This window comes from Grammomys surdaster, unplaced genomic scaffold, assembly GCF_004785775.1.
Source record: "Grammomys surdaster isolate TR1022 unplaced genomic scaffold, NIH_TR_1.0 320, whole genome shotgun sequence".
Lineage (NCBI taxonomy): Eukaryota > Metazoa > Chordata > Mammalia > Rodentia > Muridae > Grammomys > Grammomys surdaster.
Window position 1 is genome coordinate 662,227 of NW_021604739.1, and position 14,602 is coordinate 676,828.

The 14,602-nt window shown below is 36.4% G+C and overlaps 1 pseudogene; it reads right to left on the reverse strand.

Moving 5' to 3' along the window:
• Positions 1–256: 256 nt before the first annotated feature.
• The window catches only part of LOC114629892, a 54,387-nt pseudogene continuing 40,041 nt past the window's right edge, over positions 257–14,602 (reverse strand).

Genomic DNA, 14,602 nt, shown 5'->3' on the forward strand with positions numbered 1-14,602 from the left:
CATTAGAGAAATAAAATATATTGTGCTATCTCTGGAAAAATGGAGATGGGTGAACATATACATTTCTTAATAATAATTTTCCTTTCACACATAATAATAAAGACTCTATCAAGACAATTAAAAATAATTGAAGACTCTGAATATTTATCTAACAAAGTGCAGTAGATTAAAGTCATAGTCATCTAGATTTTCTTCTAGGGTAAATTAAAATTTGCAGCACCACCTTTAAAGAACGTATTAGAACTTGAGAATAAATTCAGCCTTCATTTATGGTTCCGTCTCTTGATGTAACTTTCAGGACAATAGGTTTTTCTGGAGAAAGAATCAGTTCCTTACTTAATTTCAAGGGAATCTGAAATAGGTTAACAAACACATTGGTAAGTTATATGAATTATCAAATTTTACAAGTTGCTAGAACCAATATAGTAAGAACAATAATGGCTTCTTCCTATGTTGTTGCATGGCTGTGACACTGATTTCAGAAGTAAGTGGGAGGAGGAATACAGAGTCAAGGTTTCCTGAGGTACAAAGTATATTCCAAACTATCATGAACCACACAGACTACTTCCTGTTATTTAAAAAAATCTATCCATATAAATGATTAAATATCACTTTTAACACTGAACATCTTGAATTCCTTACACAAAATATGAAAATATGTTTCAGTCTATTTATATCTTAATGTGTATATTGAGCACCTATTTTGTAATAGACCTAGGACAAAATTGTAGTGGTATATTTTCTTATTTGTTCTAAATTTTAAATGAAATTGGAAATTTGAATTTAAACTACATCTGAGGACACAAGGTATACATTTAAAAAATATGATATAAAATTAATTTTTATTTAGAAAATATTGAAACAAATCCATGAGTAGGGTTTGTTTCATGGTAGATGCTGTTGTAATACTCTTACTTCCAAACAGTGTATGTACCTTCCATTCTGTTATAAGTGGATTCATAATACATGGTGGACCTTGGGAACTATTAAGGTTTTAGTTTCCTGTATATATTTTGAAATTGCAAGATGGTGCTAAAAGAAAATTTGCGGTCATTTTGATCAATTTTAAAATGATACTCTTGTTGGTTTGTGGGAGAGAGGGTCCTACAACAGAGTAATATTTCTACATAATTAGAAAAAATGCACAAAAAGCTTGTCTTGTAGTTTGAGTAAGGGTATTATGTAGGTAGCAAGAGTTTGTCAAACTTGTGTGTGCTCAAAGCAACTCATCTGTGTTCATGTACAGAGCAGGAAGATAGCTGTCTTAAAGTCTTCAAAGGAAAAGCAAACACACTATAGTCTTTTTCTGTAATGAATACTGTCTGACATTTAAGTCATATTTAGTGCAAAAGTCATGAAATTAACTTGCAGAGCATTTCTTAATTTAAGTTAAAGGCAGTATATTCTTAAGTTCTTGTGAAGAAATATTTCAAGCATGTTTCTGAATGAGACAACTTGCTTTAAAAGTATACACAGAATGGGGTTGAGGATATATAAGCCCAGATGATTGATTTGAAGGGGATAGTGTCTTTCAGGAACAACATGGCAGATACCACATATATACTTTCACACGTAGTTAATATGAAACACACTTTAAAATCTGTTCCATGATTATAGGAGACAGAGTGGTCAAGAGCATCAGGAGAACAAGGCCCACAGAACATAGCATAGCTCACAGGAGCTCACACAGACTGATGTGGCAATAATAGAGCATGTATGGGTCTTTGCTAAGCCATCTGTATGCATGTTATGTTTGTGTAGATTGGAGTTTTTGTGTGGCTCTCAACCAGAGGAGTGGATATGTCTCTACGTCTTTTGACTTCTCATGGGATTCATTTCCTCCTACTGAATTACCTCATCAAGAAGTGTTTATGTATAGTCTATTTCATCTTGTTATGCTGTATTTTGTTGCTATCACTGGAAGATCAGCTCTTTTTGAAGAAAAATGGAGCAGCAGTGGATATGGTAGAGAGGGGAAGCAGGACAGTTGACTGAGAGGAGAGGAGGGAGGGGAGGCTATGGTTTAGATATATTTTATGAGAGAAGAACAGAAAAAAAGTAAACCCAATTTCTGTAATGAGTACCATCTGACTTTTAAGTCATATTTATGTGAAATGAATAAATACTTGAAACAATGGAAAAACACCTACCTTCATTGATATTATATATAACCATATTAAGGATATTTTCACAAACTCTACATGATCCTAACATTTACACTTAGAGACAGACTAACTGCTCCAAAAATGAAGGGCCTTAGAACTCACACATAACTTTACATGTATCTTTGATAGAGAAAACTTTAATTAAAGATAAATCGGTATATATGATATACATTTAAATAAATTTGCACACATATAAGTATATATAATATTTATATGGAATATATATCCCCAAGTTTATGAGAATGCCTCTGAATTAAAACAAAAACTATGCCAAAAAAGAATATATTCTGCCTTACCTCTGTTTCCTCACAAGGCTGAACAGAAAAGTTCTGCAAGACTTTGACTACAGCAAGCTTCATGTTAATGAGAGCAAACTTCATGCCAAGACAGTTTCTAGGACCATTTCCAAAAGGAATGTATATGTAAGGATTAATTCTCTCCTTATTCTCCTTGCTGAATCTGGTGTCCCAGTGGAGAGCAATAATAAAAATAAAACAAAAAGCACACATAGTGACATATATGCAGGTTTCACATATAGCCCTCAGACAGAATCATACAAAGGAATTCAGTTTATTCACTATTCTAATCATTGCAGAGTTAATTTATTATGAAATTTAGAAGTTAAAATTTCTTTGTACAACTCTACAGTATGCATGCTCACAATATTAAGATGATGTGTGATAGATGCTCATTGAAATCAAATGTGGCCTTAAGTATTTAAAGTCCTTAAGATATTCAAAAATTCTAGGTTCCCTGTGTCTAAACATTACAAAATATATGTAAATGAGGAAGGAACTGTCCTAAAATCTGAGATGGAAATTCTTTATTGGGGGCAAAGCAGAAGATGTAAGTTGTGAATGAACTGTTTCTATTCCATCCTCTCATCTTCTCAACATCTTTTCTTCCCTTCCTATCACTGTTATATTCTATTTATCCTAATATGCTTCCTCTTCTTCACCATTGTTTCCATTCAGGACTCCTTTTGCCTCATTAAGATACTTTAACAAAATATTTGATTTTTTTCTCCCTCCTGCAAGAGTCATCAAATGAAGTAGTTTGCAAGGCACACACTATGGGCTGATTGAGCCCTGTAAATAGGGAAGCTGGCATAGAGCAAGGATGAAGTTGAGTCATGTCCAATGCCCGACAAGCTCATCTTAAAACTGGCAGGTAAGGATCACTCCATCTCTGTATCTGAGCTCTAGTGCATATAGCCTTGTGTCCCCCACCTTCACCACCTTTGAGATAGTCACACAACCTGCTGGTCAGATTTCAGCTTTAAATTCTTCCCTCCCCATAAGAACATGTCCAGCAATCACCTGGAATCCCTTTTCATGCAAGTGAAGCATTCCTAGCATCCCAGCTACAGCCAGTAATGTACCACCATTCTGAAAACATTTACTGATACCAAAGCTTTGTATAGCTCTTGTTACCCCAAGAATAAAGAGAGCCATTTCACTGAAAACAACGGAGAAGGCTGTTTCTTCCTGTAACAACTGCTGGACCAAAATTCTTCTGATGCACCTGTCTGGATAAGCTTTGTTCCCTTCATTCCTGCCTGGTGAACAACTGATGTCTGGAAGCCTTAAGGGAAGAAGTGACCATGGACAGACAACATACTGCTTTTCTACTCTCTTATCCCTCACTTTTATCTCCATCTTTTCCATTACAATAAAAACTACTAAAGTAAAGTCTTATATTCAATTTAAATCAGCAGTCTCAACTGATCTGGACTTCTGATATCACTCAGAAATGCAGCCACCAACCAGGTAGCATACACCAGCTGATATGAGGACCCTGACACAAATGCAGCAGAGGACTGCTTGCTGGCCTCAGTAGGAGGAGATGCATATAACCTTCCAGAGACTTGAGGCCCCAAGGAGAGGGGTGGTCTGGCTAAGTGGGAATTGGTTGGCTTGGGTGGGGATATCCTCATGAATGTTGGGGAGGGGATATTGGATGGGGAGCAGTTGTTGGTCAGACCAGGAAACCGAAGAAAACTGGAATGTAAAAAGGGATTAAAGAATAAAAAAAGAGAGAAAACAAGAACAATTAAAAATTTCATTCTCATATGATTATATAAATAAACATGCTGATTCTGGAAATGGTCTAGAAGTCTAATAACCATCTGTTCTATGAGAGTTTTTAAGCATCAGGGAAGATTGTGAAATAATTCCTTAGTGATATTTTATAGATCAGCATTGGTGTCAGATGAGGTTATGTTGGAATGTGTGTGCAGGTTGATTTGGTGAATCTCATTAGGGAAGATTACAAACAAACATGAGAAACATAATAATTCTTTTGTAGACATTTTATATTATATGTTGTATTATAACCTCAATGTTTTTAAACTTTTGCATTTCTCACTCCTTGAACAAGTAGTCACTGATGTTCTCTGAGCACATAATATTGGGTTCAAAGCACATTGATGTGTACAATAAATGACATCTCATTCCAGTCATTAAGATATATGAGGTGGGACTAGTGGGTAACATAGAAGCAACATAGAAGTCATCAATATAGGAAACAGGAATCAGTCAACTCTATTTTACTTCTCTAATGAATACTATATGTAGACTGCCTTAGATAGAGACCTGACTAAAAATACAAGGTCTTAGGCATCAAAAACTTTATGAAAACTGACAGTACAGTATATGTCTAAATTATTTGCCTCCTGGTTAAACTGCATAAGTAGGATTATATGGACAGGTCAGCGTAGCTACATGAATATATATGTATAGCCATACATCTATATTCAAGCAGTAACAATTTATACAAAAAGAGGCCTTGAGCTTAAAAAAGTGTGGGTAGAGATATAAAGAAACTATTGGGTGAAACAAGGGTAATAACAAATGGGATACCTAAATTAAAATCTCAAAACTTTAAAAATTAAGAAACATATTATCTATGTTTTTATTAATGGGACAACAATATCAACTTATCCAATATTTCCATGCTGCATACAATTCCTACAGACTGCTTATTACTTTCCTTTCACAGATGAACCTTCTCAGTATTCAAGAATGGTGAGAATTTCTCAGAGGTTGAGAGTTCTGATTGGTTTACCAAAGATCACAAATTCAATTCCACCAACCACATAATGGCTCACAGCCATTCCACCCTCTTCTGACATGTAAGCTGAACACTATGCACATACTAAATAAAATGTTTTTAAAAAAGATTGAACATATCAACTTTCTAGGGAACAGACTACTAGTCTTTGGAGAAATCATCCACTGAATGAGTGCAAAGGAACTGTCCCCATGAAGCAGACAGAGACCACACTAAGAGGAAGTGTATTTACACTCATTCTCAGCAAGTCTGTTTGAACTACCAAAAGTTTGACTTTCTGCAACTTCTAAATGCACAAATTTGTAATTCAATGGATTCCTATATTTGACAAATGATTCCTGTATTTGGAAACACATCTAGACAGTTTTTCTACCATCAAGAAAAACTTGGAAGAAATATAAACATAATGCATTAAAAAAACATTAATTTCCTAATCATTTTAATTGTTCTTGCTCTCTCTGACACATACCAATACACATACATGCACACATCACACAAGTACGCTTCAAAAATTAGTGTTAATAAATTGTAGAAAGTAACCAGAACTTATAAAAATTGGAGAAATTTGGTGTCTTTTTCTAATTTTTAAATATCTACACATACTTAGAAATCTATACAATGATCTCACTGTATTAAAGAAATTTGTGTTAATGTTTTAAGACTCTAAAAGAAAATTATACAATTTAGAAATGATCATCTCTTTGTAGTAAGAAAATTCTAAATTCAAACATATAGTTAAGATAATACAAATTTATATTTGTGTGGTTACTGCAAAAGGTATCTTAATGTGTTTAAAGAATCATGATTCTGAATATATCTATTCAAAGGATACTCATACCTTTCAGGGCAAAATTTCTCAGGTTCTGTCCAGTAATCTGGATTTCGGTGTAGAACAAAGAGTGGTAGAACTACTTTTGTATTTGGGGGAATGAACACACCACTGATTTCAGTATCTTTCTTACTGAGCCTGGAAATTCTGGCACTAACTGGATATAATCTCAGAGTTTCATTGATTACCATGTCCAGATATTCTATCTCTACTAGGCCATTATAAGTGGCAGGTGCCTGGGAAGAGAAAAACAGATTTTTGATGACTTGAGATCTGAAATTAACTTTTATGTCAATGTATACAGCATGCTTAAGTTGTTAGAAACTCCACATTCAACACAGATCAACGAGTGAATACACCACTGATATTTTATATGCACAAGTGTTTTTACCAGTTAAAGGGCCATTAAAATGCATAGTGAAGTGAGTATAGGAGATATTCAGATAAACTTCTGCTTAGGACCCAAATCATTAGTTTCTCTTCTTTTCAATAATAATGAGAGTCATATTATATCACTCTTATTCAACATGAATCATCTATCAAGGTCAACATAACTTTTTATAGAGAGGCCATAAATGCAGAACAAGGAAATGTAATGCAGAAAGTGTTAAATTCTCTTGAAAATTTTTTCAAGCATTTCTATTGAAAACTCATAGTGTATAAAACATATTATTAAGTATAATATTACTACAGTTATGAAGATTGATGTCATATTAAACAGGAATTACATATGGCCTTATAGTTAAATAACTTTAGTAAGATCTTTTACTGTGGTTTAAAACTCATGCGGAGTGCCCCGCAGATGTGGCTAGGACAGCGAGAGTGGGGACCCAGCATGCCCGTTGGCCATGGCTGCAGCAGGGAGGGGAGGAGAGGCTTTCCCCAGTGCGAGTTTCACACTTACACAAGGAGTCCAGAGTTCTAGGAGACACATGGAATCGAAGATATGGAAGTTTTATTGTCATGGTAGTTGTATCTCCCACAAAATGCCAGGAAGGGCTTCTTTATATTGGAAAGAGGAGGAGCTTGGGAGATACAAATTTAGATATCTACGCCCCGGCCTTTAGGTAATTCATTAATGTGTAAATCTTGAGGCAGAGACCTGCTTCACGACCTCTACCTGTGCTTTATATGACCCACTGCATGTTAGGTCTCTGGGTTCTGGGGGCGTGGCCAAACACCCCAGGATTTCTACAGTTCAACATTTTACCTTTGAAACTCATCATGACAAAATTAGGTAAAAGTAAACAATAATCGAGCCCCAAATTTCCTTTCTACTGAAAGGACATTTCAACTCTGCATAGCTGATGAAACAAACTTCTCCTTCTTGCTTCATATAGTATTATAATAAATCTTTAACTTTCAATATCTCACAGCCTAGAGTTAGCTGAAAAGAAAGTCTCAACTGAGAGATTAAGGATTAGTAGATTAAGTAGGTTTGTGAATATGTCTGGGAGGATGGTTTTCCTTATTGTCTTGATTGATGTGACTGGGTCTTGACAACTGCAGGTAGCATTATTTCATGAGTAGTTTATATTGTGGTATATGAAAACAGCTGTATAATGAGACTTCAGTGAGTGGGCAAGAGAGCAATCTCCATCCCCCGTGGTCTTTGCTGCACTTATTTGGCTGTTAGTGAGTTCCTTTGTCAGAAGAAATATGTGGAGTGACAAGCACTCCTGCCCACAAGTTCCTGTCTTTTTTCCTGATTTTACTTTACTCAATAATAGATTGTCATCAAAGAATTGTAACTGATATGACTGTTTTCCTCCTCACACTTGGTTTTGGTCATGTTATTTGCCAAAAGAAAGAAGGAAGAAAGAACAAAAGATGACTATGAGACCTGATAATGCTTTGTGTGCTTCTCATTCACAAATAGAAAAGTCACAGAATTCAGATACCTCACACTACATTGCAGTCAGTTTTGTGTAGAGATGTGATGACAGCTTATACAATATGTTGCTATTATCCCATCAGACAGTGAATCTACCAAAATGTAGAGATAATAAGTTTATGTGGAAGCAGCCATAATCTTCATGTCCATATCTATTTATGTGATTTGAGAGAGGAGTTATGGGGAGAATAGGTGCACAGCTTAGGTAAGAAAAGGCACCATGCCTGGCTTTTGCATTGTACTATTGTATCCTGTTTTGTCACCTTTGGTTGTTATCTATTAGATACTCACTCTTTCCTGAAGGGAGGGAGGTAGACTGATCTAAGGGAAAGGAATGTGTGAGGAGCTGTGAGGACTGAATGGAGGAGAAACTGTGTTCATAGTGTATTAAATGAGAGAAAAATCTATTTTCAATCTAAAAAAGAGAATATATGGTAGATTATTGTACATCTTCAGATATTTACTTTTGCCTCATCTCTGAGCTGTAGTTTTACTTTCTTCCCCTCAGTAGCATCTTCTGTTACCATTTATTTGTTTTTGAAAACTACAATAAAAATGGTTTAAAAAGACAATGTTCCATTTTCAATATTCATGCCAAATTATTCACAGTGGTAATGCAGCTATCAGGTCACTAAAGATCCAGAGGGATGCCTCAGTGGTGAAGAGCACTGTTTTCTCTTGCAAAGGACAAAGAGTAACAGTAGCAAAATGGTGGGTCACAATTACTGGAAATCTAGTTTTATGGCATTAGTTTTACTATTCTAGTCACCTCAGCCTCTAGTCATACACATGATGATAAATACACATTCAGGCAAAACAGTTATATACATTAAGTAAAAATTTAAAAGATGATTAACTGTTAAATGATTATGCTTAAAGTCTATAGATTTTATGCACGCTTTTAGAGTGTGTCGTTTTGACATGAGGTAATAGATAGTGGAGGATCATTAAAAAGTATAATGAACAATTTTTCTCTATTAACTCTATTGTCTTGCATCTCTCTTTTTTCTTCTGGACTTAGATATTCACTGACTATTGATTGCTATAAGAACTAATCATTACTCTATTATCATTTTCAATATATGTGTGAAAGAAAAGTTTCTTGTTGAGATTTGATCTCTTCCTTTCTTCACAAGTTTTCTACTCACCTTATTGGGGCAGAACTGCATCAATTTCTTGCTGAAGTTTCTTCTGGACATCCAGGTGAGTGGCCAGTGTATACATAATAAAAGAAAGAACTTTGTGTGTGGTCTCATAGCCAGCAAAAATAAATGATATTGGACCAAAATCTCCAAATCAGAAAGAGCTAAAAACAGTATTGACATGTCAGGATCAAGTTGGGAAGATGGCATATTTGAACCACTCCATTCTATAATTTGGGAAAAACATTATCAAACATGTGTAAGGCAGTTTTCTATGAGATTAATCAGAAAACAGTACCAGAATAAATTTAAAAATATTAAACATTGCAATTATCAGAGACACATGGACCATAAAATAGGACACTAAGAACAGTGATAAGCAAGGCGCCAGTGTGCCACACACTGTAAAGCTACAAATAAAATAGAATAAGGAAGAATTGGGATATTGATCTTATCCACAATCAGATGGTTGACAAAGGTAAACTTAAGGTGTGAGATTTAGACAAGATCAGTGGCTCGATACCTGCTCACACCTTATAGCCTGTGTGCCCCTCAGAAGGTCCACAGTAACCAAAGACACAGGTGATAATCTTGCCCAAATATCCATGCCAGCAGTGACAACCATGGAACACAGCTGATGTAGGACCTATCCACCCCCCAATCTGTCTCTGCTCTCCACATTCCTTCTGATCTGCTTCTGACCCCACATGCTAGGGCCTGTGTGCCTCCTAAGAGGTCTGCAATAACCAAAGGCACAGCTCCACTTTTATTCTGGTCCACTTCTCCACCCAGGTCAGATCAATGGCCTGATATATACCAAGATGCTACAGCTTTTGATCTTCCCAGAAGGTCAACAGAAATCAAAGGCACAGCCTATCTACCTCCCAAGACAACCAGAGACACAATATGTATGACTCCCTGGAGATTCTCAGTAACTGGGGACACAGAAGATTCACCCTAACAAAATACACGTGAAGCCAACTCTAACTAGAGACAATACTGCCTGCCTCCAAGGAGGCCATCTATATTCAGAAACAACCAGGCTAGTTAACACCAGAGATTATTACACTAGGCTTCTAACCAGAGATTGAAAATCCAGAAGATCATGGAAAGATATCATCTAGACCCTAAGAGGACACAAAGGCCAGCCAAGCACCATATGGCCAGAGGCAAGCACAAGATCATAATCAACAGAATCCCATTCAATTTTGCACCATCACAACCCAGTTCTCACCCCACAGCTAGCCCTAGATACCCTAACATGCCTGATAAGAAAGATAATGACCTAAATCACATCTCAGGAAGATAATAGAAGCCTTTAAGAAGTATATTTAAATAACTCAATTCAAGAAATACAGGAAAACACGGCCAAACAGGGAGAAGCCTGTAAAAAGTAAACTAATAAATCTCTAAAAGAAATACAGAAAAATACAATCAAGTAGGTGAATAAATGAACAAAATGTGGTCCATGAACTAAAAATGGAAATAGAAACAATAAAGAAGACACAAAGCAAGGCAACCCTGTAGATGGGCAAATTAGGATAGAGATCAGGAAGTACAGAAACAAGCATCACCACCAGAATACAAGGGATAGAAGAGAGAATTTGAGGCATAGAAGATACCACAGAAAATATTGACACACCAGTCAAATATAATATAATGTAAAAAGTATCTAACCCAAAACATCCAGCAAATTCAGAACACAATGACAAGACGTGAACCTAAGAATAATAGGAATAGAAGAGGGTGAAGAATCCCAGATCAAAGGGCCATAAAACATCTTCAACAAAATCATAGAAGAAAACGTCTCTAACCTGAAGAAAGAGATGGTCATAAATGTACAAGAAGCATACAGAACACCAAATAGATGGGACTAAAAATGAAAATCCTACCATCACATGATAATTTAAGCACAAAACAATGCCCAGAACAATAAAAACTATTAAAAGATCTAAAGGAAAAAGACCAAGTAACATACAAAGGTAGACCTATTAAATTACACTAGACTTCTCACCAGAGATTCAAAAATCCAGAAGATCATGGAAAGATATCATCTAGACCCTAAGAGGACAAAAAGGCCAGCTTAGGTTATCATAAACTTCAGAACTCTCAAACATGATAGGTGGAAAAACCAAGATATTCCATGACAAAACCCAATTCAAACAAAATTCTTCTACTAATCCAGTCCTACAGAGGATACTGAAAAGTAATCTCCAACACAAGAAGGGCAACGACACGCAAGAAAACACACAAAAAAAATGAACATTTCACAACAAACCCAAAAGAAGAGAATGATACACACATAATAACACCTCCAGCAACAAAAGTAAAAGTCACTGGTCTTTATAATCTCCCAACATCACTGGACTCAATTCTCCAATAAAAAGACATAGGCTGACAGACTGGATGCATAAACAAGATCCAGAATTTTGCTGCATACAAGATACCTCAATGACAAAGACAGACACTACATCAGAGTAAAGTGCAGGAAAAAGGGTTTATAAGAAAATGGTCTCAAGAAACAAGCTGTAGGTGCCACTAAAATATCAAATGAAATGTACTTTCAGCCAAAAGTTATCAAATGAGATGAGGAAGAACACTACATATTCATTAAAGAAAAAATTGACAAAGAGATAGTTTCAGTTCTGAATATGTATGCCCCAAATGCAAGTGCAACCACATTCATAAAAGAAATGTTACTGAAGTTCAAAACACACAGTGAACCTCATACAATAATAGTGGGAGACTTCAACGGTCAATTTTCACTAATTGAGAGGTCATTGAAACAGAAACTACACAGAGATATAATGTAACTAATAGGTGTTAATAACCAAATGGTTTTAACAGAAATCTACAGAACATTTTACCACAAAACAAGAGAATACAATTGTCTTCTCAGCACTTCATGCAACTTTTCCAAAATTGGTCATATAACATGACATAAAACAAGCCTCAACAGATACAGCAAGATTGAAATAACCTCATGTATTCTATCAGATCACCACTGAGTAAGGCTAGACTTTAACAACAATAAAAAAAAAACAGAATTCTCATAGAAACTGAACAATTTTCTGCTCAATGATAACTTTGTCAGGGGAAAAATGAAAGAGGAAATCAGAGTCTTTATAGAATTCAATGAAAATGAAGACTTAACACATGTAAACTTATAGGACACAAGGAAAACAGTTTTAAGAAGAAAATTCATAGCACGAAGTGCCTTCATAAAAAGATTGGAGAGATCTCATACAAGTAAGTTAACAGCACACCTGAAATCTCTAGAAGAGAAAGAAGCTAACTCACTCAAGAGGAGTAGATGGCAGGAAACAATCAAACTTAGGGCTGAAATCAACCAGTTAGAAACAAAGAGAATGATAGAAAGAATCAACAAAACTGGGAGCTGGTTCGTTGCGAAAATCAACATGTTAGGTAATCCCTTAGCCAAACTAATTAAACGGCACAGAGACAATATCCACATTAAGAAAATCAGAAATGAAAAGGGAGACATAACAACAGAAACTGAGGAAATTAGAAAAATATCATCAGATTCTTCTACAAAAGCCTGTAGTTTATAAACTGGAAACTCTAGACGAAATGGAAGATTTCTAGACATACACTACACACCTAAGTTAAATCAAGGCTAGAGGCTGTGATTGGGCAGTGGAGTGAGGGGGTGGAGCTGAAAGTTTTTGAGAGGGGAAAAAAAAGGTTCAGACGAGATGAGACTCATCAGAGAAGAAACAAGATGGAACCAGAAAGAGAAGACGGAGCTGATCCATATGGTCTGGAGAAGTCACAAGTAGCTAGGAATAAATGGACAATAACCAGTGTATGATACCCAATCTGGGTGAGAAGCTTGTATTTGTTTCAATTGAGTTTTGTGCTTCCTGTGTGGACATTTTGGAATGGAGATTAATAGTTATAAATCTACCTGCTTATTACAAGTCTCTAGTGTTGTCATTTTATGGGGAAAAGGGTATCTGAGCTAGGGGTAGCTAGCTTTCTGAAGGCTATCCACAGGAGTTGGATGGCCTGGAAAAATTGGACTGGTTTGGCAGCAGCTGACAGAGGAAACCATGGGGGTGGGCATTGCCAGCGCATAGCTGGTTTAGCATAGGATGATTTTTTTAAACTATAAGCTACATTTGGGTGGGAGAGGGGATAGGGAGAGGAAAAGGAAACATGATTAGGTACAAGGGGTGGTAGACAGAAGAGAATCCAGGAGAGTTAATGGAAATATGCAGTCTTGTGGGGTGTAAGGTAGAGGGGACCCTCTAGAAAATACCAGCGACCTGGGAATGAGAGACTCTCAGGGCACAATGGGATGACCTTAAGCAAAATACTCAACAATGGGGAGAAGGAACTCAAAGGATCCACTTCTAGTATATAGACAGTGCCTCAAGTGGAGGGATTGAGTTACTAAGTACAGTCAAAATTTTTACTCAGAATTGTTTCTGACTAAAAGAACTGCAGGGAGAAATTGAGAAGAGACTGAAGGAAAGGCTGTCCAATGACCAGCCCAACCTGGAATCCATCTCATTGAGGGGACACTCAAGCTTGATACTATTACTGATGCTGTGATGTGCTTACAGACAGGAGCCTGGCTTGGCAGTCCTCTGAGAGGCTCTACCAGCAGCTGACTGAGACAAATGCAGATACTTAATCATCCAACCATTAGAGTGAAGTCAGTGGCCCCTATGGTTGAATTAGTGGAAGGATTGAAGAAGTTGTAACAGAGGGCAACACCATAGGAAGGCCAGCAGTCTCAACTAACAAGGACCCAGTGGAGACTAAACCACAATTTAGGAGCATACACGGCTGTCCTGAAGACCCTGGCACATACATAGCATGGTCTGGTCTCAGAGGTAGAAGGGCTTGAGAGCCTTCAGGCCCTAGGGAAGGAGAAGGCCTGGAGTGGAGGGCACCCTCTTAGAGGCAAGGGGAAGAAGGAATGGGATGAGGAACTGTGGGAGGGGCAACCCAGAGTGGAGCAATGAATGGAATTTAAATAAATAAAATAATTTACAAAAGAAAAGTAAAAGGCCTAATTCAGCTTGTCAAGTGGTTGCTGATATCACAGAGGTAGTGGGAAATGAAAGTAAGATCAGGGATAGATTTACCAGAAAGAAAATAATACTGAGAAAATATCATTTGGAGCATTTGGAGACAGATGACATCTATGTTCTGATGTTGATTATATACATATATGTGTGTGTGTGTGTGTGTGTGTGTGTGTGTGTGTGTGTGTGTGTATTTCCATTTTATATCACATTAGATATGGTCTTGTTTTATATTACTTTAATTATATAATTACATGCACGCTGTAAGCAGAGATTATATAGAATATTTATCCTATAGAAATGTTGGATTTTTAAAGTACTGTTTCTGCATTTGCATATAATGAAAGGCTATGTTTTTCTCTTCTTGAGTGGGTCTATGCCATGGAATACACACACACACACACACACACATATATATATATGTATATATATATGTGTGTGTG